This window comes from Bombina bombina, chromosome 7, assembly GCF_027579735.1.
Source record: "Bombina bombina isolate aBomBom1 chromosome 7, aBomBom1.pri, whole genome shotgun sequence".
NCBI classification, from domain to species: Eukaryota; Metazoa; Chordata; class Amphibia; order Anura; family Bombinatoridae; genus Bombina; species Bombina bombina.
This window is the reverse complement of record NC_069505.1, coordinates 537,007,315-537,029,934: the sequence shown is the minus strand read 5'-3', so window position 1 is coordinate 537,029,934 and position 22,620 is coordinate 537,007,315.

The window sequence follows — 22,620 nt, the reverse complement described above, 5'->3', positions numbered from 1 at the left end:
GCAATGCAAATACTATTTTTAAGTTATTAACCCCTAATCTGCGGCTCCCGAGATCGCAGCCACTAAAACAATTTATTAACCCCTATTCCGCTTCCCCCCCGACATCTCCCCCACTATACTAAAGTTATTAAGCCCTACACTGCCGCCACTATAATAAACCTATTAACCCCTAAACCGCAAGCCCCCCGCAATGAAATATACTAAATTAAACTATTAACCCCGAAACCGAAAGTCACCCACATCGCAATAAACTAATTTAAACTAGTAACCCTTAAACCTAATTCCCCCTAACTTTATATTAAAATTACAATTTCATTATCTTAAATTAAATTAAAACTTACCTGTCAAATTAAAAAAACTAAGTTTAAACTAATAATTGAACTAATATAATTATTAAACTAAAATTAAACTAACTACCAATTAAAGAAAACTAAAATACACATTAAAAAAATCCTAACACTATTCTAAGAATTACAAACTATCTATTTACAAAAATTAAAAAAGACTAAATTACAAAAAAATAACAAACACTAAATTATGAAAAAATAGCAAACGAAATTATCAAAAATAAAAAAGAATTACACCTAATCGAATAGCCCTATGAAAATAAAAAAGCCTACCCAAAATAAAAAAAAACCCTAGCCTACAAAGAAACTACCAATAGACATTAAAGGTGCCTTTTGTAGGGCATTGCCCTAAGTTAAACAGCTCTTTTACCTGTAAAAAAAAAATACAAAGACCCCCCCAACAGTAAAACCCACCACCCAAACAACCCCCTAAAATAAAAAAACTAAATCTAACAAAAACCTAAGCTACCCATTGCCCTGAAAAGGGCATTTGTATGGGCATTGCCCTTAAAGGTCATTTAGCTCTTTTCCTTTGCCCTGAAAAGGGCATTTAGCTATTTTACCAAAAGCCCAAACCCTAAACTAAAAAAAAACACCCCAAAAAAAACCTTTAAAAAAACTAACCTCCCAAGATCCACTTACAGTTTTTGAAGTCCCGCTTGAACGATCTTCATCTAGGTGGCAAAGTCCTCATCCTGGTGGCAAGAAGTCTTCATCCAGGCGATTTCTCCTATCTTCATCCAGGTGGCAAAGTCCTCATCTAGGCGGTGAGAAGTCTTCATCCAGGCGGCCTCTTCTATTTTAATCCAGGTGGCATCTTCTATCTTCATCCCGGCGGCGTGGAGCGGGTCCATCCTAAAGACATCCGGCGCAGAGCATCCTCTTCATATGGTAGCCGCCGTACACTGAATCTTCAATGCAAGGTACGTGATTCAAGATGGTGTCCCTTGCATTCCTATTGGCTGATTTGATTTTGGAAATTCAAATCAGCCAATAGTATGAGAGCTACTGAAATCCTATTGGCTGTTCAAATCAGTCAATAGGATGAGAGCTACTGAAATTCTATTGGCTGATTTGAAGATTCAATAAAATTTCAGTAGCTCTCATGCTATTGGCTGATTTGAATTTCCAAAATCAAATCAGCCAATTGGAATGCAAGGGACGCCATCTTGAATCGCGTAGCTTGCATTGAAGGTTCAGTGTACGCAAAAAATGGGTATTAGAATAGGAATAATGTTTATTATTTTGGATAATTTGTTTGTTATTTTGTGTAATATATTTTTTTTTGTTTTGGGGTGGATTTTTATTTTTAGATTAGGCCTTGGGCATTTCATAAAGGAGCTGAATGCCCTTTTAAGGGCAGGAAAAAAAGCTAAATGCCCTTTTAAGGGCAATGCCCATACAAATGCCCTTTTCTGGGCAATGGGTAGATTAGGTTTTACTTTATTTTTACTTTGTGGGTTTGTGGGGTGGGGGTTTGTATACTGTTAGGGGGTGTTTGTTTAGTTTTGTAGCAAAAAAAACTGTTAAGTTTAGGGCAATGCCCTACAAAAGGCCCTTTTAAGGGCCCACAAAAGGTACTTTTAAGGGCCCTTGGTATTTTATTCTAGATTAGGCTTTTTTATATTAGGGTGTTTTTTTATTTTTAGTAATTTTAGTGTTTGTTATTTTTTGTAATGTTAGGTTTTAGTGTAAGGCAGGTTAGGTTTTATTTCACAGGTAAATAACTATTTACTAACTAGTCTACCTAGTTAAAATAAATACAAACTTACCTGTGAAATAAAAATAAAACCTAAGCTAGCTACAATATAACTATTATATTGTAGCTACCTTAGGTTTTATTTCACAGGTAAGTATTTAGTTTTAAATTGGAATTATTTAGTTAATAATTGTAAGTTTAATTTAGCTTCTATTTCCCTTTCATTACTGTGATAGTTATAGTAATAATTCCCTTTTTTTATTATGTCCAGTCTGATTTCCAGTCTTGTTTTTATTTTTATGATTTTTATTGTAAAAACTTCCCTTATTTTGATTGGGGTTGTAGTTTCTCGGTTGATAGGACCTTTCCTGATGGCCATCATTTCTATCATAATTTTTATTTAGAATTTTATGTCCTATCCGTAAATCTTTAATATCTCCATTGGGTAAAAGGGGTACCAAATTTGTTTGGACATCAACATCTATTTCATTCTTATGTTGGTTACATTGTTCATTAGTACTTTTACTATTGTAAGGATATACCTGATTGGATGAAAAATCTTCCATGTCACGTCTTAGTTTTTTAATATTATTAAGCTCTAGGTCTTTAGAGAAATGACTCACTCTAGTCTGTATGTTATTGTTTACATTTTTCCGTTTATCTATTAGATGAAAGGGTTGTAGTTTTTCTGTTACTTTATCTATTTGTTCTGTTAAGATCTTTAATTTAGACTCTCTATATCAAATTAGTAATTTGATCCAAGATATTGAGCAGTTATGTAACGTTTGTTCCCATTCTGTCTGAAATTTGACCTCATCAAGGTCAAATGCTGGAAATTTAAAATTAGATATAATATCACGGATAATGTAATTATCTAGTAGAACTAGATCTTGCCATTCTTTGGCATTTTTTAATAGTAATTTTTCCAGCTCTCTAAATAATTCTAAGGGATCTTCTATATTTTCTATCCCACCAGATGTTCTCAATAAATCTAAATTACGAAATCTATTTACCCTACTAATATTATCCCCAAATTTCTGCTGGTTAGGAGGTACTTCCACAATGTCTTAATAATATATATATATGTATTTAGGAACCACCTATTAATATATCTGTCTCCAACAAAAAATAGACTGAAGCTTATGTATATAGGGATACAAGAAATAACCAAAGCAAAACAAATACTCAGCGCTATTTATCTAATGAGGGATTTAATATATATAATAATATAGTATATATATATATATACAAATAATACTTGCACTTGTGGGTTGCAAGAAAGACAGTGATTAAAGAAGCAGCATCCAGCTTGGAAAATAGCACTAGCGTTTTCATTGAGGCTGGCAGGACTAGTGCAGTCCCTGCTAATGGTTTTCTATACCCCCTGCTTGTTGCTTGGAGATTGTGGCTGAATACAGAATCACAAACAGAATGTGGTATATATTGCTGTACAGGTGCACATCAATTCATGTGTATGTGTTACATGTGCAATATAATTGTATATATACTACTACATAATAATATATCACATGTAACACATACACATTAATTGATGTGCACCTGTACAGCAATATATACTACATTCTCTTTGTGATTCTGTATTCAGCCACAATCTCCAAGCAACAAGCAGGGGCTATAGAAAACAATTGTATTTTCTTTGCAATTGTATGGGTGATTATTTATAAATAAAATAACCAAATTATCAGTACTAAAAAAAATATTACCATCAAAATTCATAATTGTTTTCTATAACCCCTGTTTGTGTATTCAGCCTCAATCTCCAAGCAACAAACAGGGGTTATAAAAAACAATTATGAATTTTGATGGTAATATTTTTACTGTGAAATAAAACCAAAAGCAGAAATAAAACCAAGATTAGAGCATTGTATAAATTCTAACAGCTAGATGTGTTGGCATACATTTGCAATGTAAACACATTTTATATTGCTATTCCAACTCCAAAAATAAATTTGATGTTGCCATTTCAATACCAAAACTAAATTTTAAATGCTATGTTGCTATTTCAACACCAACTCTAACAGCTAGATGTGTTGGCATACATTTGCAATGTAAAAGTTGAATAATTGAAAACAAAATTTATGTTGCTATTTCAACATCAAAAATAAAATTTTCAATTGCATGTTGTTATTTCAACACCAACCAATTCTAACAGCTAGATGTGTTGGCATACATTTGCAATGTAAACAAATTTTATGTTACTATTCCAACTCCAAAAATAAAATTGATGTTAAATTTACTATTTCAACACTAAAACTGAAATTTTAAATTGTATGTTGTGATTTCAACACCAACTCAAATGTATGCCAACACATCTAGCTGTTAGAGTTGGCTTTGAAATAACAACATACAATTGAAAATTTTATTTTTGGTGTTGAAATAGCAACATTTAATAATTATTTCTGGAGTTGAAATAGCAACTTAAAATTTGTTTACATTGCAAATGTATGCCAACACATCTAGCTGTTAGAGTTGGCTTTGAAATAACAACATACAATTGAAAATGTTATTTTTGGTGTTGAAATAGCAACATTTAATAATTATTTCTGGAGTTGAAATAGCAACTTAAAATTTGTTTACATTGCAAATGTATGCCAACACATATAGCTGCTAGAATTTATACAATGCTCTAATCTTGGTTTAATTTTGGCTTTTGGTTTTATTACTATTTTATTTCTGTCATATGTATAGCTATATTTAGGGATATGTGTATATATGGTAGTTGAGAGGGGCGGTGTCGCTCAAGTCCGCGGGGCGTCGTCGCTCAAGTCCGCGTTCGTACGACAGGAAGAATGATCCCCGCAGGGTTAAAAGAAGTCGGAAGTAGTATGTACGTATTGGAGCGGTGCCAGCCGGCAAAAAGGCTGAGCCAGCCAGAAAGACTGAAGGAAGAGTAGGCGGCACCCTGCACAACCAATCAACATAGCACACATAGTTGCCATGTCAATAGGTGTGCTAAGTACACAATATATTTTAAACGTGTGGCATGAATACTTTAAGATACCAGGTGTTAAACCAAACAACCTGGACTAATGGAGCTGTACTCATTTATAGGATACACATGTATATATTATTGATGTAAAGAAAAGTGTACACTTCAGTACATTATTTAGTATTTTATAATATTTCATATTATCTTGTTGAGAGCTATAAATGAGTACAGCTCCATTAGTCCAGGTTGTTTGTTTTAGATAGGAGCTTACCTGTGTCTGACGATAAGCCTGCTCCTAATAAACACTCTATTTCATCTACTCTGAAGACTCTGCATTCTTTTTCCTCATTTTATATGTTTGTTTTAACACCTGGTATCTTAAAGTTTACTTATTCATTTAAACAGTCACATTTATTATTGTGTATTATATTAATGTTTTTGTACTCATGCCACACGTTGAAAATATATTGTGTACTTAGCACACCTGTTGACATGGCAACTATGTGTGCTATGTTGATTGGTTGTGCAGGGTATAAATTATTTCCACATGTGAAGGAGATTATGCCTATGATTAAGTGCCGCAGGGCACGACACATGTAAGGTCTCCTCCTCCCCTATACATGTTTGCAACATGAGTGTTGATTTTTAACAAATTTTTGAATAAAGGAAGGATATATTTGTACTCTATACCCTTGAGTGCCGCCTACTCTTCATATATATATATATATATATATATATATATATATATATATATATATATATATATATATATATATATATATATATATATATATATATATATATATGTATATATATATATATATACTGTATATGTATGTATATATGTATGTATGTATGTATGTATATATATATATATATATATGTATGTATGTATCTATGTATGTATCTATGTATCTATGTATGTATGTATGTATGTATGTATATATATATATATATATATATATATATATACTGTATATGTATGCATGTATGTATGTATCTATGTATGTATGTATGTATCTATGTATGTATGTATGTATCTATGTATATATGTATGTATCTATGTATATATGTATCTATGTATATATGTATGTATCTATGTATCTATGTATATATGTATGTATGTATATATGTATCTATGTATGTATGTATCTATGTATGTATGTATGTATCTATGTATATATGTATATATGTATATATGTATGTATGTATCTATGTATATATGTATGTATGTATGTATGTATCTATGTATATATGTATGTATGTATGTATCTATGTAGCTATGTATCTATGTATATATGTATGTATGTATGTATCTATATATGTATGTATGTATCTATGTATCTATGTATATATATATATATATATATATATATATATATATATATATATATATATATGTATGTATGTATGTATCTATGTATGTATGTATGTATCTATGTATCTATATATCTATGTATGTATATATATACTGTATATGTATGTATATATGTATGTATGCATGTATGTATCTATGTATGTATATATATATATATATATATATATATATATATATATATATATATATATATATATATATATGTATGTATCTATGTATGAATGTATATATATATATATATATATATATGTATGTATGTATGTATGTATGTATGTATCTATCTATGTATGTATGAATGTATGTATATATGTATGTATGAATCTATGTATCTATCTATCTATCATCTATCTATCTATGTATCTATCTATCTATCTATCTATCTATCTATCTATCTATCTATCTATCTATCTATCTATCTATCTATCTATCTATATATATATATATATATATATATATATATATACTGTATATGTATGTATATATGTATGTATGTATATATATACTGTATATGTATATATGTATATATATATATATATATATATATATATATATATATACTGTATATGTATGTATGTATATATGTATGTATCTATGTATCTATGTATGTATCTATGTATCGATGTATGTATATATATACTGTATATGTAGGTATATATGTATGTATGTATATACTGTATATGTATATATGTATGTATGTATGTATATATATATATATATATATACTGTATATGTATATATGTATGTATGTATCTATGTATGTATATATATATATATACTGTATATGTATGTATGTATGTATGTATGTATGTATCTATGTATCTATGTATGTATCTATGTATCTATGTATGTATCTATGTATGTATATATATACTGTATTTGCACAAAAGGCAATCCCCAACCTTTACTCGATTGTGCAAAAAGAAGTAACCTTACCATGGGTCCCAGACCGCACGCCTTGTAATTCTCTGTCTGGGAAATTATATAACTATCAAATCTATCTATTTATTTATCAAATCTATCTAACTATCAATCGTATCTATCAAATGTATACTGCATCTATTGATCTATGTATTCTATGTATCTATCTATCAAATCTATCTATCTCGTGGCCGGACTGTTTTGTGACAGCCACTTGTGTTTCGGCCAAATGTCCGTCGGATAAATGTCCGTCGGCCAAATGGCTGTCGGCTAAAAGTTCGGACACGATTGCACGCGCAGTGCCCCAAATTTGAAGTAGGAGGACCGACCAAGCATCTTTTCCATCTCCCGGTTCCTAAAATCCATGCCATATACACGTCCCCTGGCGCAGCAACTGCATCTGGGAACCTTACCATGGGTCCCAGAGGCACGTCTTGTAATTCTCTGTCTGGGAAATTATATATCTATCAAATCTATCTATTTATCTATCAAATCTATCTATCTATCTATCGCATCTATCAAATGTGTATTGCATCTATTGATCTATCTATCTAATCTATGTATCTATGTATCTATCAAATCTATCTATCGTGGTTGTGCAAATGGACTGTTTGCGGTTGTTTGCGGTGCGTTAAACGGGGAGTTTGGTCTGTCACTGTGAAGCGGGCATAACCCTTACACTACCTGATCGATACAACATGATACCTGATGTTTTAAAGCACGTTATTCCAAACAATTTAGGAATGTTAGGTGATTTATGCCCTTTATGGCTTAAAAACAGACTCTGCATCAACTATGTAATTTTCTGTGGGAGTTTTGCCATGGATCCCCCTTCGGCATGCCACAGTCCAGGAGTTAGTCCCCTTGAAACAACTTTTCCATCACTATTGTGGCCAGAAAGAGTCCCTGTGGTTTTTAAAATTTGCCTGCCTATTGAAGTCAATGGCGGTTCGTGCAGTTCGCCCGTTCGCGAACAGTTGCGGAAGTTCGAGTCCGCCGTTCGTAAAGAGAAAATTTTAAGTTCGCAACATCACTAGTAGGAACGCCTGAAATGGCCACACACCATCCTGGCCTGCTTCAGGACGTCCTGTAAGCCTGGGTACTTATGCACAAAGCGTTATACGATCAGATTACACACATGTGCCATGCACTGCACATGTGTCAACTTGCCCGAATTCAATGCCGCCACCAAATTTCTTCCGTTGTCACTAAGCACTTTGCTGATCTCCAGTTGGTGCGGAGTCAGCCACTGATCGACCTGTGCATTCAGGGCGGACAGGAGTGCTGGTCTGGTGTGACTCTCTGCTTTCAGGCAAGTCAACCCCAAGACGGCGTGACACTGCCGTATCCGGGATGTGGAATAGTACCTGGGGAGCTGGGGGGGGTGCCGTTGATGTGGAGCAAGACGCAGCAGCAGAAGAGGAGTCAGCCGAGGAGGTTATGAAAGAGGATGGAGTAGGAGGAGTAGAGGAGGTGGCAGCAGGCCTGCCTGCAAGTTGTGGCGGTGTCACCAACTCCTCTGCAGAGCCACGCATTCCATGCCTGGCAGCCGTCAGCAGGTTTACCCAATGCGCAGTGTAGGTGATATACCTGCCCTGACCATGCTTTGCAGACCAGGTATCAGTGGTTATATGGACCCTTGCCCCAACACTGTGTGTCAGGCATGCCATAACTTGCAAAGAAATTTCGGCCGGGTACCTTCCACTGCGGTGTCCCAATAGCTACAAATTTTTTAAACGCCTCAGACTCCACCAGCTTGTATGGTAAAAGCTGGTGGGCTAAGAGTTCAGTCAAGCCAGCTGTCAGATGCCGGGCAAGGGGGTGACTTTGTGACATTGGCTTCTTACGCTCAAACATGTCCTTGACAGACACCTGACTGTGGGCAAATGAGCAGGAACTGCTCAAGGCAAGACACGGAGTGGCGGATGGTTGAGAGGGGGCAAGGAGGACAGCAGTGGTTGACGTGGCTGAAGATGCTGGACCAGGAGGAGTATCGCTGCTTTGAGTTTGTGTGCTGCTTGTACTCATGTGTTGATCCCATAGGCATTTTTGATGTGCGATCATGTGCCTTCGCAAAGCAGTTGCACCTAGGTGGGTGTTAGACTTCCCACAACTCAGTTTCTTTTGGCACATGTTACAAATGGCATCGCTGTTGTCAGAGGCAGACACACAAAAAAATGCCACACAGCTGAGCTCTGCAATGACGGCATTCTGGTGGTGGCAACAGCATGCTTTGATTGGCATGCTGTCTGGCTGACCCCGGGTGCCGATGCATGCTGTCTGACTGTGCCACTAGCTCCTTGCGACCTCCCCCTCCTTCCAACTTGTCTCCTCCTCCTCTCTGTCTCCCCATCTGAACTTTCCCCCTCTTCTTCTTCTCTTCTAGCGGGCACCCACGTGATATCCACGGATGCATCGTCATCATCAACCGCTTCACTTGTATCTGACAAGTCAACAAAGGAAGCAGCAGCGGGTACAACATCATCATCATCACACCGTACATCCATGTGTGTAATGCTGCCTGACTGAGACATATCCCTGTTATCTACATCCTCTGGCAATAATGGTTATGCATCACTATCACTCATTTCTTCCAACTGATGTGTAAATAACTCCTCTGACAGATCAAGTGAAGCAGCTGTGGTGCTAGTGTTGGTGGTGGTGGCAGGCGGTAGGTGGTAACTTGAGAGGTGCCCGAAGCTAAGCTGGAGGAGGATGGTGCGTCAAGGTTCAGAGCGGAAGCTGTAGAAGATTGGGTGTCCTGTGTTAGCCAGTCAACTATGTCCTCAGAAATGTTGGAGTTCGGGGTACGTGGCCTCTGAACACTAGGCATTATTCTAGGGCCAAAGGGAATCACAGCACCATGGACACGACGGCCCCTGCGGGGTGGCCTGCCTTTGCCTGTCATTTTTTTTTTTTTTTTTTTGTAGCCGTTGTCTCTCTCCCAAATACTATATAATTTTTATAGCCAAAAATAAAAAAAAGGGCTAGTATTGGGATTGAGATTGCAGCGCTTTACTTTATTAAATTTATTAATAGAAAAAAAAGAAAAAGGAAAGAAAAAAGAAAAGAGAGAAACAGAAGAAGAAAAAAAAAAAAGGGACAAATCTCTCCTCTCCTCTTCTCCTCCCCCATTAGTGCTCATTCATATTCCTTAAGCCCTATCTTTATTCAGGAATTCCTCCCAGTGGAAGCGTATCATCAGGAAGAAATCTTCCCTTTTAGATTTTAAGTATGAAAACTCTTCTAGTTCCAGTAACTCATTTACCCTGGGTATTAACATATTCTCATTTAATGCACCCTTCTTTTTCCAGTTCCGTGCTATAATGGATTTAGTACCATTTAGTATATATATTATAAGTTTCGCTTTAATTTTGCAAATGCTTTAATGGGTTTATTCATAAGGGCGCTATATATATCTAATTGCAAGGATTTATTTAGAATAAACTGGATGCATAGTAAAGTGCCTGACCATAGTCCTTGGATCAATGGGCAGTCCCACCATATATGCTTCATTGTCCCAACCATGCCGCATTGCCTCCAGCAGTTTTTGGAAGCATTTGGGTAAATACTATGGAGTCTAACTGGTGTAAGGTACCATCTGGTTAGTATTTTATAGTTAAGTTCTTGGATATTTGAAGATGCTGAAGTCTCAGCTGATTTTAAAAAGATTTGGTTCCACTCTGCATTTTCAAGGTGGTTACCAATCTCTTTTTCCCATTTATGTATATATATATGGTTTTTAGGTTTATCAATATCTGTTAAAAATTTATAACTACGAGAGATTATTCCCTTTAATGGTGTTCCTTTATGGCATATTTTTTCAAAAGTAGTTAACTCTCTTACTAAATCGCTTCTTGACGGATGTTTAGCTATAAAAAATTTTAATTGAAGATGTTTTAGCCATTTTGAGTATGACCCCCCTGCTATGTTTACAAGATTTTCCTTTGGTCTTACATTACCTTGTTCAAGGAAATTTACTAAAGGTGACATTTCTTGTATCTGTTTTGAGTTATAGAGTCTAGGGACTATACCTCCTTGAAATTCCGCATTAATATTTATTGGTAGTAATGGTGATGGAGAAGTTGATATATTGGGGCAAGTGGTCACTATCTTATCCCACTGAGTCACTATATGCTGGATCAGAGGGAAGTTCTCTGTGCCTGGGGGTCTGCTGTCTGCCGTTACCCAACATAAATTACTAATTGGTTGGTGTGCTATTAGATCTGTTTCTAGTGTTACCCATATTTTATTCTCTTTGTTTGTATGCCAATCTATTACTCTCTGTAATACTATTGCTTTATAATAATTTTTAATATTTGGTACCCCCAAACCTCCTTTTTTTTTTGGTGTATATAGCGTGGAGATGTTAATTCTAGGTTTTTTCCCATTCCAAATAAAAGCATTGATCATCTTCTGGAGGTCAATGCAGTAATTTTTAGGTAAAGCAATAGGAACTGTCTGGAGAATATATAGAATACGGGGGAGAATATTCATTTTTATTGTATGTATACGACCAAACCAAGAAAGTGTTTTTTTTTCCATTGAGTAAGGTCTTGCTGAATATTTTCTGCTATTTTCACATAGTTTTCTGTATAAAGGCCTGCAGTATCTGACGTTAAGTGAACACCTAAATATTTAAGCGAAGATTCTTTCCAGGAAAATGGATTTTGTTGTTTACATACCTGAATGGTCGATACAGGTGTTGAGGTAAATAATGCCTCTGATTTATTTTTATTTATCAAAAAATTTGAGTGTTTTCCAAACTCCTGGAAAGTCTCTTCTAAGGCACTGATTGAGTCTACTGGGTTAGTCAAGGTTAATAGAACATCATCAGCGTAGAGTGATATCTTGTATTCCTTATTCCCTATATTCAGCCCTCTGATTTTGTTGTTGGAGCGTATTCTAGCGGCTAAAATTTCCATAGATATTACAAAAAGTATGGGCGATAGGGGGCAACCCTGTCTCGTACCATTGGTTATATTAAATGGGTCTGAGATCATGCCATTCGCCCTCACCCTTGCCGTAGGACAGGTATATAAGTGGAATATTTGCTGAATAATTTTTTCTCCAAATCCAAACCTCTTAAGTGCTTGCTGGAGAAATGACCAGTCCAGCCGGTCAAACGCTTTTTCAGCGTCCATTGAGATTGTTATTAGAGGGATCTTTTTTAGTTTGGCATATTTAATTAAATGTAGTGTTCTAATAGTGTTGTCCCGTGCTTCTCTACCAGGGACGAATCCCACCTGATCTGTATTTATGATATAAGGGAGAAACTTATTTATTCTATTTGAAATAATTTTGGAGAAAATTTTTATATCATTATTAAGTAACGAAATTGGTCTAAAATGTTTTGTACTATTGGGTTCTTTCCCTGGTTTAGGAAGCACTACTATTCTAGCTTCTAGCATTTCTTTTAAGAAGGATGAGTTTTTATTGAATGAATTGAATAATCTAAGTAACTTAGGTGCAAGAGACTCTATATAAGTTTTATAGTATGTTGTATTAAAGCCATTGGGGCCCGGGCTCTTACCAGATGGTAGGTCCTTTATAGTCTGAATGACCTCCTGTAATGTGAATGGCTCATCTAATGTCGATCTTTGTGCGTCAGTAAGGGTGGGTATTTCTGTTTCTTTTATGTATGTCAGTTTATCAGATTCCGCATTTTGAGAGAAGGGGTTAGGGTCTAAGTTATATAATTGCTGGTAATAATTTTTAAATTCTCTGACTATATCCTGACTCCCCACAATGTGATTCCCTTGTGCATCCTGTAATTTTGGGATATGGGATTGCAATCTTTTTTTTTTTTAAAGCTCTTGCCAGCAGTTTTCCAGCCTTGTTGCCTCCATTGAAAAAGATTTTTTTTTGTGCTAGTGCCCTTCGTTGGGCCCCTTTATTCAAGAAGGCTCTAAGGTTGGTACGGGCCTCTTTAAGCTGGGTAGATACGGTCACATTGTGGGGGTCTTTTTTATGTGTTTGTTCGATCTTTTGCAGTGTGCTGATAAGTGACAGGTATGTTCTGTTCAATTTTTTATTTAATCTGGCCTTATGTTTGATAAATTCCCCCCGTATTACCTGCTTGTGTGCTTCCCACCAGATAGCGGGTGAGGTGTCCCCCCATTGGTTATAACAGAAATACATATCTATTGTTTCTTGGATAGCGGTCTTAATTTGTAGATCATCCAGTAGATGATCTTCTAATCTCCATTGGTATGGAGTTATTGGCGTCTCTGGCCATTTAATACTTACTGAAATAAGTGAGTGATCTGACCATGCTATGTTATGTATTTTTGTTTCCTGAGTTAAAAAGTAACTATTTTGATCAATAAAAAAATAATCAATGCGTGAGTATGATTTTTGAGGGGCTGAATAATACGTATAATCCTTTGTTGTGGGGTGTTGTGTTCTCCAACTATCTATAAGTGATAAAGAAAGTAAATTTGTTTTAACAGATCTAATTACATGTTTAGATATGTTACTCTTTTGTTTTGAGCAGTCCAACATCGGTTCGAATGTGAGATTAAAGTCTCCACCCAGTATTAATGTGCCTTTCATATTTTCTAATATAAGGTTGGTAATTCGTTTAAAAAAAGCTTTTTGTCCTGTATTAGGTGCATATAGATTGACTATTGTAACGGGTCTATTGTATAATAGGCCCACCAGACACAGAAATCTACCCTCTAGGTCTTTTTCCAAATGCAAAAGTTGAAAGGGGGTATCTTTCTGAATTATTATACATACTCCATTACGTTTCTGAGTATTTGAGCTATGGTAAATAGTAGGATAAAATCTATTGGTGAATTTAGGTTCGTTATTATGTATGAAATGGGATTCCTGGATAAAGACGATGTCTCCCTTTTCTTTATGAAAACTGTGTAGTGCTATTTGCCTTTTATGGGGTGCATTGAGGCCCTTCGCATTTTGAGATAAAAATTTTATTTGTTTAGTATCCATTATATTATACTTGAGAAAAGCCGGCCTATGAATGAGTCATCCACCATTTGGGATAGGCACATTTCCACAAGAGGGAGGAAAAACTCCCAGAAAACAGGGGATAAAGGAGAGAGGGAGAGGAGAAGATAGGAAGAAGGGGAGGGGAAGATGGAGAAGAAAAAAAAAAAAAAAAAAAAAAGAAAAAAAAAAAAAAAAAAAAAAAAAAAAGGGAAAAAGAAAAAAAGAAAATTGTCGTACACAGACCAAAGTAGAGCATCCATGTACCTCCTAAGCAGCTCTACAACAAGAGTAGATAGGATAAAAATTATTCTGTTACCCTTCTCCTCTGCGAGAGAGGGGTGAGAGGATAGAGAGGAGAAAAAAAAAAAAAAAATTCCATTACGAGGGACTTCCACCTCTATTATATACCTTCAGTAAAAACTTTAATCAAAGAGGGGAGAAAAAAAAAAAAAAAAAAAAAAAAAAGAACACATACTTTTATATCTCTTCATTAAATGTATAGTGCAAGCATTTTATGCAAAAGTGATTAATAACACTTCTATATATTTTCTTAGTTATTTACTATTATTAAAAATAAATATTACTATTTTGTGCTCTATTGTGCGCCTTTAGTGCAGTTATTATTCCAACTTTATGTAGGAATGGAGTGAAGGTGAGGATTTAATACGGCCATGTATAAATTGCCTAACTGTGTGTTTTCCAACTGGTAATATAACCAATAATTCTTCTATTTGTGTTTAAATTATAGCCATGTGCTTCTCAAACTATACTATAACTAATAGTCCTTTTATTTGTGATTGTATATATAAAAAAAAAAAAAATAAATAAATAAAAAAAAAAATTTAAAGTTGTGACCTTATATAAACAATCTTAACCATTTATTTTACCTATTGTGCTATCGTCAATAATCTTACTATTTATAATTGTGATAAAAATCCTTTCTATATTATTCTCCCTTTTTATTTCCTCTATCTTTCCTCTCAGTTCCCTACTCCTTCTACCATTCCCCTCACTTGTTCCTTTCTCTTCACTATCTTCCTTTTCTCCCCTCCTTTTTCTATCTATTTATGTGTCACTTTGGCCCATTGTGAGCTTTGCAGTTGTAAGGGGGCTTTTGATTGTTTTGATTGCTGGGCTGAGTTAGATTTAGGGCTTTCTTGATTTTCTGCCTGGGTAGGGTGGGGTGGAGGGTCTATCCCTAGCGTGGTACAAAATGTGTTTATATCATCCATTGTTCTGAGGATCGCTGTTTTCCCGTTTATTGTTGCTCTTAAGTCAAATGGAAATCCCCATCTGTAAGCGATATTCAGTTGTCGAAGATGTGTAGTCAGGTGTCTCAGTTCTCTTCTCTTCTGCAATGTTCTTGGGCTTAAGTCTGTAAAGATCTGTATACTCTGTCCATCGTATATTATGTTTTGTTGTCTTCTTGCCCTTTGCAATATAAGGTCTTTATCCTTGAAGTGTGCAAACTTAATAATTATGTCCCTCGGTGGTTCCCCCGCTCTGGGTTTAGGTCTAAGGGCCCTGTGGCTTCTTTCGAGGGTCCTAGTGGCATAATTATTAGTATCTGTGAAATGGTTAAAGAATTGGAGGAGATATTCTTCCAGGTCTTCATTTGTTACATTCTCTGTGATCCCTCTTATTCGCAAATTGAGCCTTCTATGTCTATTTTCCATGTCTTCTATTTGGTTCTGCTGAGTAATAAGTACTTCCCCTTGTTGACGTATTTGGATCGTTAGGGTGTCAATAGTATTAGTGTATAATATATTATCTTCTTCCAATTGTGCCACTCTATTGCCAATCTCAGAAACATCTTTTTTAACAGCTAAAAGCTCCGTTTTAATACATTGTTTAATCTGGGCAATTTCATCCAGAAGAGTCTGGATGTCTTTTTTGCTCGGTAGATTCTGTAAATCTGCCTTTGTTACAGGAGACATGTTTGTTTCTATTAGGCACTGTGTAATTTTAGAGGGAGATTGATCTTCTGAGTTACTTATGAGAGATGTGTCTGTTGCTTTGAAATATTTATCTACTTTTGATGCTTGTGGTGTAGTTGTTTTATTTATTTTCTCTTGTTTGTTTCCTTTTCTGGAAGCCATGTTGGTGGGTCTTTTTTTTTTTTTTTTTTTCCCTTCTTTCCTCCTCCTCCTCCCTTCTTCCCACGTTCTCTCTCCTCTTCTCCTTTTCCTCCTTCTCTCATACCTCCCTCTCTCCTTCCTCTCTTCTCCCCTTTCTGGGAAGGGATTGGTTAAATCTTATCCCTTTTAATTTAGCATTCACTTTATGATTTTATACTCTTTGACCATATATTCTTCTGTATCATATAAATTTAAAGGGTTACCATCTTTTTATTACTGGTTTACCTTTATATATTTGTAGCTGTAGATTTTTTTTTTTTTTTTTTTTTTTCTTTACTGCACTACCCCAGATCCGCCCAAACTATGTGGGTTTGATTATATATTTAAGGGAGAGCAGTGGGGGGTTTTGCCTTGTAGTTTAAATTTTATTTCTCTGTTATATAATGTGTATCCGGGGGTACATTTGTATTCTCTTTACACAGGTAGCCCCTTTTAATTTTCCCTTTTGTTCCTCCTTCTTCCCCTTTTCCACTTACTCTTCCCTTTTATTTTCCTCCTTTACTTTATTTTTCTGCTGGATTTTAGACCCCTCTCCACCACCACTCTTATCCCGTGCTTCTCACCTCTGTGCTGCTGTTTTATGATATGCCAGTTCTTACTCCGACTATCTGTGCTGTTATATGAGGACCGTTTAGACGTTGGCGTTCCTTTCCACTACAGGGTCCTTCTCCCCTCTCTTATTGCTCTGCCCTCTCACGCTCCGCCAGCAGCTATCGTTAACCCCCTCCTCTGTGCCGAGAGATTCCGTTCCGTGCAGGACCGGAGCAGCCGTACCTCACCGGGCGGTATACCCGTTTACAGCTGATCCGCACCTGTTTCTCCCAGCTACTCGCGCTCTCAGGAACAGTCACTCTCCACACTCTACCGGGCTGCGCGCTCCGGCTCCGGCCAGCTGCTGCCACACAATGCTCTCTCTGTGCTTGAGGCGCGCCGCGTCACAGCGTGCCGTAGCTCCTCCAGCCCTTTGACCTATGCGTCTATCTTCAGCTGTCTCTCGGCCTGCTTCTTAATTCTGCTTATTGAAGAGGGGGATTACGGAACAAGGTAAGTGAGTTTAGTTCATTCTGTTTTCCTCCCCTCCTCTCTCGCTCGGGGCCTGGGTAATTATTTTAGCTGCTCCTAGGGGGTATTCTTAGCTGGAGCTCCTAGCACTTGCGGCCATGTTTGCTCTCGGCCGGCTCCGCCCCCCCTACCTTATCTTTTCTATAACCCACTGGGACTGCCTGTCATTTTTTTTTCGATTAGTGATACTATGCGTGCAAGCTACTGTGACAACAGATATGAGTGGCACTGTGCACTGGCAGAAGTTGGCAGTGTAGACGCTGTAGGCCTGACACACACGCTTGCAGACAACTAACTGCTATTCAATCTATTACAGTCAAAATTGTATTTTTTTTTTTAAATGTACACTACTGTTACACCAGATATGAGTTGCACTGGGTGACACTGTGCCCTGGCAGGCAGGCACTGAAACTCACACGTGTGAAGGAAACTGACTGCTATTATTTAACACAGTCAAAAAAATGTTTTTTTTTATTTAAATCTACACTACTGTTACACCAGATATGAGTTGCACTGGGGTGACACTGTGCCCTGGCAGGCAGGCACTGAAACTCACACGTGTGAAGGAAACTGACTGCTATTATTTAACACAGTCAAAAAAGTGTTGTTTTTTTTTAAATCTATACTACTGTTACACCAGATATGAGTTGCACTGGGGTGACACTTTGCCCTGGCAGGCAGGCACTGAAACGCACACGTGTGAAGGAAACTGACTGCTATTATTTAACACAGTCAAAAAAGTGTTTTTTTTATTTAAATCTATACTACTGTTACACCAGATATGAGTTGCACTGGGGTGACACTGTGCCCTGGCAGGCAGGCACTTAAACGCACACGTGTGAAGGAAACTGACTGCTATTATTTAACACAGTCAAAAAAGTGTTGTTTTTTTAAATCTACACTACTGTTACACCAGATATGAGTTGCACTGGGGTGACACTGTGCCCTGGCAGGCAGGCACTGAAACGCAAACGTGTGAAGGAAACTGACAGCTATTATTTAACACAGTCAAAAAAGTTTTTTTTTTTTTAAATCTACACTACTGTTACACCAGATATGAGTTGCACTGGGTTTACACTGTGCCCTGGCAGGCAGGCACTGAAACGCACACGTGTGAAGGAAACTGACTGCTATTATTTAACACAGTCAAAAAAGTGTTGTTTTTTTAAAAGTACACTACTGTTACACCACATATGAGTTGCACTGGGGTGACACTGTGCCCTGGCAGGCAGGCACTGAAACGCACACGTGTGAAGGAAACTGACTGCTATTATTTAACACAGTCAAAAAAGTGTTTTTTTTTTTTTTTTTTAAATCTACACTACTGTTACACCAGATATGAGTTGCACTGGGGTGACACTGTGCCATGGCAGGCAGGCACTTAAACGCACACGTGTGAAGGAAACTGACTGCTATTATTTAACACAGTCAAAAAAGTGTTGTTTTTTTTTTTTTAAATCTACACTACTGTTACACCAGATATGAGTTTCACTTGGGTGACACTGTGCCCTGGCAGGCAGGCACTGAAACGCACAGGTGTGAAGGAAACTGACTGCTATTATTTAACACAGTCAAAAAAGTGTTGTTGTTTTTTTTTAAATCTGCACTACTGTTACACCAGATATGAGTTGCACTGGGGTGACACTGTGCCCTGGCAGGCACTTAAACGCACACGTGTGAAGGAAACTGACTGCTATTATTTAACACAGTCAAAAAAGTTTTTTTTTTTTTTAAATGTACACTACTGTTACACCAGATATGAGTGGTGGCACTGGGCAAGTGGGCACAGTATACGCTGTGAGCCTTACACACACGCTGGCAGGCAGGCAACTGCAATTTGATTACACAGGAAAAAAAAAAATAAATCAGACTGATGTTCTAGCCCTAAAAAGGGCTTTTTGGGGTGCTGTCCTTACAGCAGAGATCAGATGAGTCCTTCAGGACTGTAGTGGACACTGAATACACTAGCCTAGCTATCGATTTCCCTATTAAATCAGCAGCAGCTACACTGTCCCTCCTCTCACTAAGAATGCAGCTTCCGAATGAATCTAAAATGGATGCTGTCCAGGAGGTAGGAGGGTCTGGGAGGGAGGGTCTGCTACTGATTGGCTGGAATGTGTCTGCTGACTGTGAGGTACAGGGTCAAAGTATTTACTGAATGATGACCAATAGGGGGCGGATCGAACATCGCATATGTTCGCCCGCTGCGGTGAACGCGAACAAGCTATGTTCGCCGGGAACTATTTGCTGGCGAACTATTCGCGACATCACTATATATATATATATATATATATATATATACACACACACATATATTATATATAAATATACAAATATATAAATATATATAAAGATATATAACCCCATTGGAAAGTCTGTTCACATAATAACAACACTTTATTTGAATACAGCATTGCAATGCCTGGTCAGTGTGCAATCATTGTGTGACAGTAATTTTCAAGGGACACAAAACAACATTATTGCTCTGCAAAGTGACTCTCTGTGCTTTATGCTGCTCTGATATAAGTTACAATGCACAGCCACTCTATGAAGATGACACAGAACTCTATGATAGATGACACAGAACTCTATGATAGATGACACAGAACTCTATGATAGATGACACAGAACTCTATGCTAGATGACACAGACATTTCTCAGGGTAAAACTGTACACACAAACACATAGATAAACACATACATACACACAAACACACACACACAAATACATACACACAAACACCCACGCATACATACAAACACACTCATAAATATATACACAAATACACACAAACACCCGCGCATACAAACACACACATACTCATAGACACGAATACACAAACATACATACACATATAAACCCATACACACTAACATACATACACACAAACACACACACACAAATACATACACACAAACACCCACGCATACATACACACACACTCATAAATATATACACAAATACACACAAACACCCGCGCATACAAACACACACATACTCATAGACACGAATACACAAACATACATACACATATAAACCCATACACACTAACATACATACACATATAAACCCATACACACTAACATACATACACATATAAACCCATACACACTAACACATATACACACACGCACACTAAAAACACACCACACACACTATGTTATGTATAGAGTGCACTAAATACTCTTAGTTTTTGCTATATCTTCAAAGTATATTTATAATCCCATATGAAGCTATGTGATGCCATGGAAATATTTGTCATACTTACTTATGTTTCAGATACTGCACAGTTACAATAATACCATTCTGCTCTTTATATGGTAATACAAATGAGACACCAATGGATTATATTCTAAGCATGATTATTATAGTCACATCCCTAATAAATAAAAAGTGCACTATTGGGCACCTGCAAGGAATAGAATTATGCCACATACTGGGAAATATGTACAAATATAATGGGATTTTATTTATTTATTATCATTTCTATGGCAATGGATGATAATAGAAGCATGATAATTGTGGTGACATTAGAATAAATGTGAGTATTCCAGTCCACCTTTTCCTTCTCACCTGAGAATTCTTGCTCGGTCTTGTCACTCCCCTATTTAAGTAATCAATGCACCTTAAACAGGTGCTTAGTTATTGTGCTTTCAAGCTGTAGCTACGCCTGTCCTGTGTCTACTTAGACTCAGAACCTAATTTGGATTTACTTGAACTAAACTAACTCCTGGAATTTCCCTAAATACTTCTGCTTATTTATATACCTCTGTGGACTTTCCTACAAACACTCGCAGCTGAGCTGTGTAAGGATTGAGCTTCCTAGCCGCAGTTTGCTTTGACCTACGGTTCCCCTAGTAATAAGGATCAAGTATCTGCTTCTCACCTTCTTGCAGGAAGACTCTTCTGTGGAAGGCAAATTCACCTATCACCGCCTCCACAACCGGGAAGCACAGAGGTTTTCGGCTGAAGTGTTCCGGTCACGGAACTTAGACACGCCCCCCTGAACCGTACTCACAGCTCATTCGTAAGTGGCTCACACACCCTCACCTCTACTGCCGCAGCCTGGAAAGGAGCTGTCACTTATTGCCTTCTGCGCATAGTTGCTCTAACACCAACAAAGGTCGAAGTCATATGCGGTCTCATCTGCTCCTCCTCCGCTACTGCTCACAGTATTTTCAGCCTCTCATTCCCTCCGGCATATTAAAAGCAAAAACTAGTAAGGTGATTACATATGAGCTGCTGCTCCTAGCTGTGTATATAATAGCATCTACATCTGCAAGCTGTTTACCATAACCGGATACTCTCACTAAATAAATATCAACTCTCTGCTCTTCAAGGTGTTTCTCTGTAACCCTATTGATATCAGCATACTTACATATGCTCACTCTCCAGAATTGCTGCTTAGTATTAACTTGCAACCTTTAAGTAAATAGTTGCAAAACACAATCCATATTTTGTCTATCAAATTCACTGAAGTAACACTGGGCTATTACAAGTATTAGTTCAGCGTCAGAAGTGATACATCCTCTCAAATAGCATTTAAAGTTTGCAGTTGTGATCCTAACAGTAACCACTTGTGACATATTGTAACAATAAATATATAAAAAGTGCATTACTGGTGCACATTATAGAATCAGGCTTATTATTGTGCTGTGTCTCCTAACTAAAATGTCATTCTTAGGCTACTGTGTAATGTGAAATTTCCCATGGCATACCTAAATAGCTGTGGTAGCCTCAGGATGTCCGACGATGACACAACACACAGAGTCACTGATTGCTGTCACTATGTGTCCCAGGCCTCTATCTACTAGTAATCCTGGTAGTGCTGTGACAGACTGGCAGTGCATGGGTTTGGCCAAGGTTTTAATTTAATTTTATAATCTTTATTATTTTATTATGTTTCTTCTATTTAATACTGCAGCAGCGCAGCGTCAGTGAGATCAAGACACTAAGAGTGCTTAAAGGGACAGTGAACCCACAATTTTTCTTTCATGATTCAGATAGAGCATGCAATTTTTATCAACGTTCTCATTTACCCCTAATATCAATTTTTCTTCGTTCTCTTGCTATCTTTATTTGAAAACCATGAATGTAAATCTTAGCAGCCAGCCCATTTTAGGTTCAGCACCATGGATAGCGCTTGCTTATTGGAGGCTGACATTTACCCACCA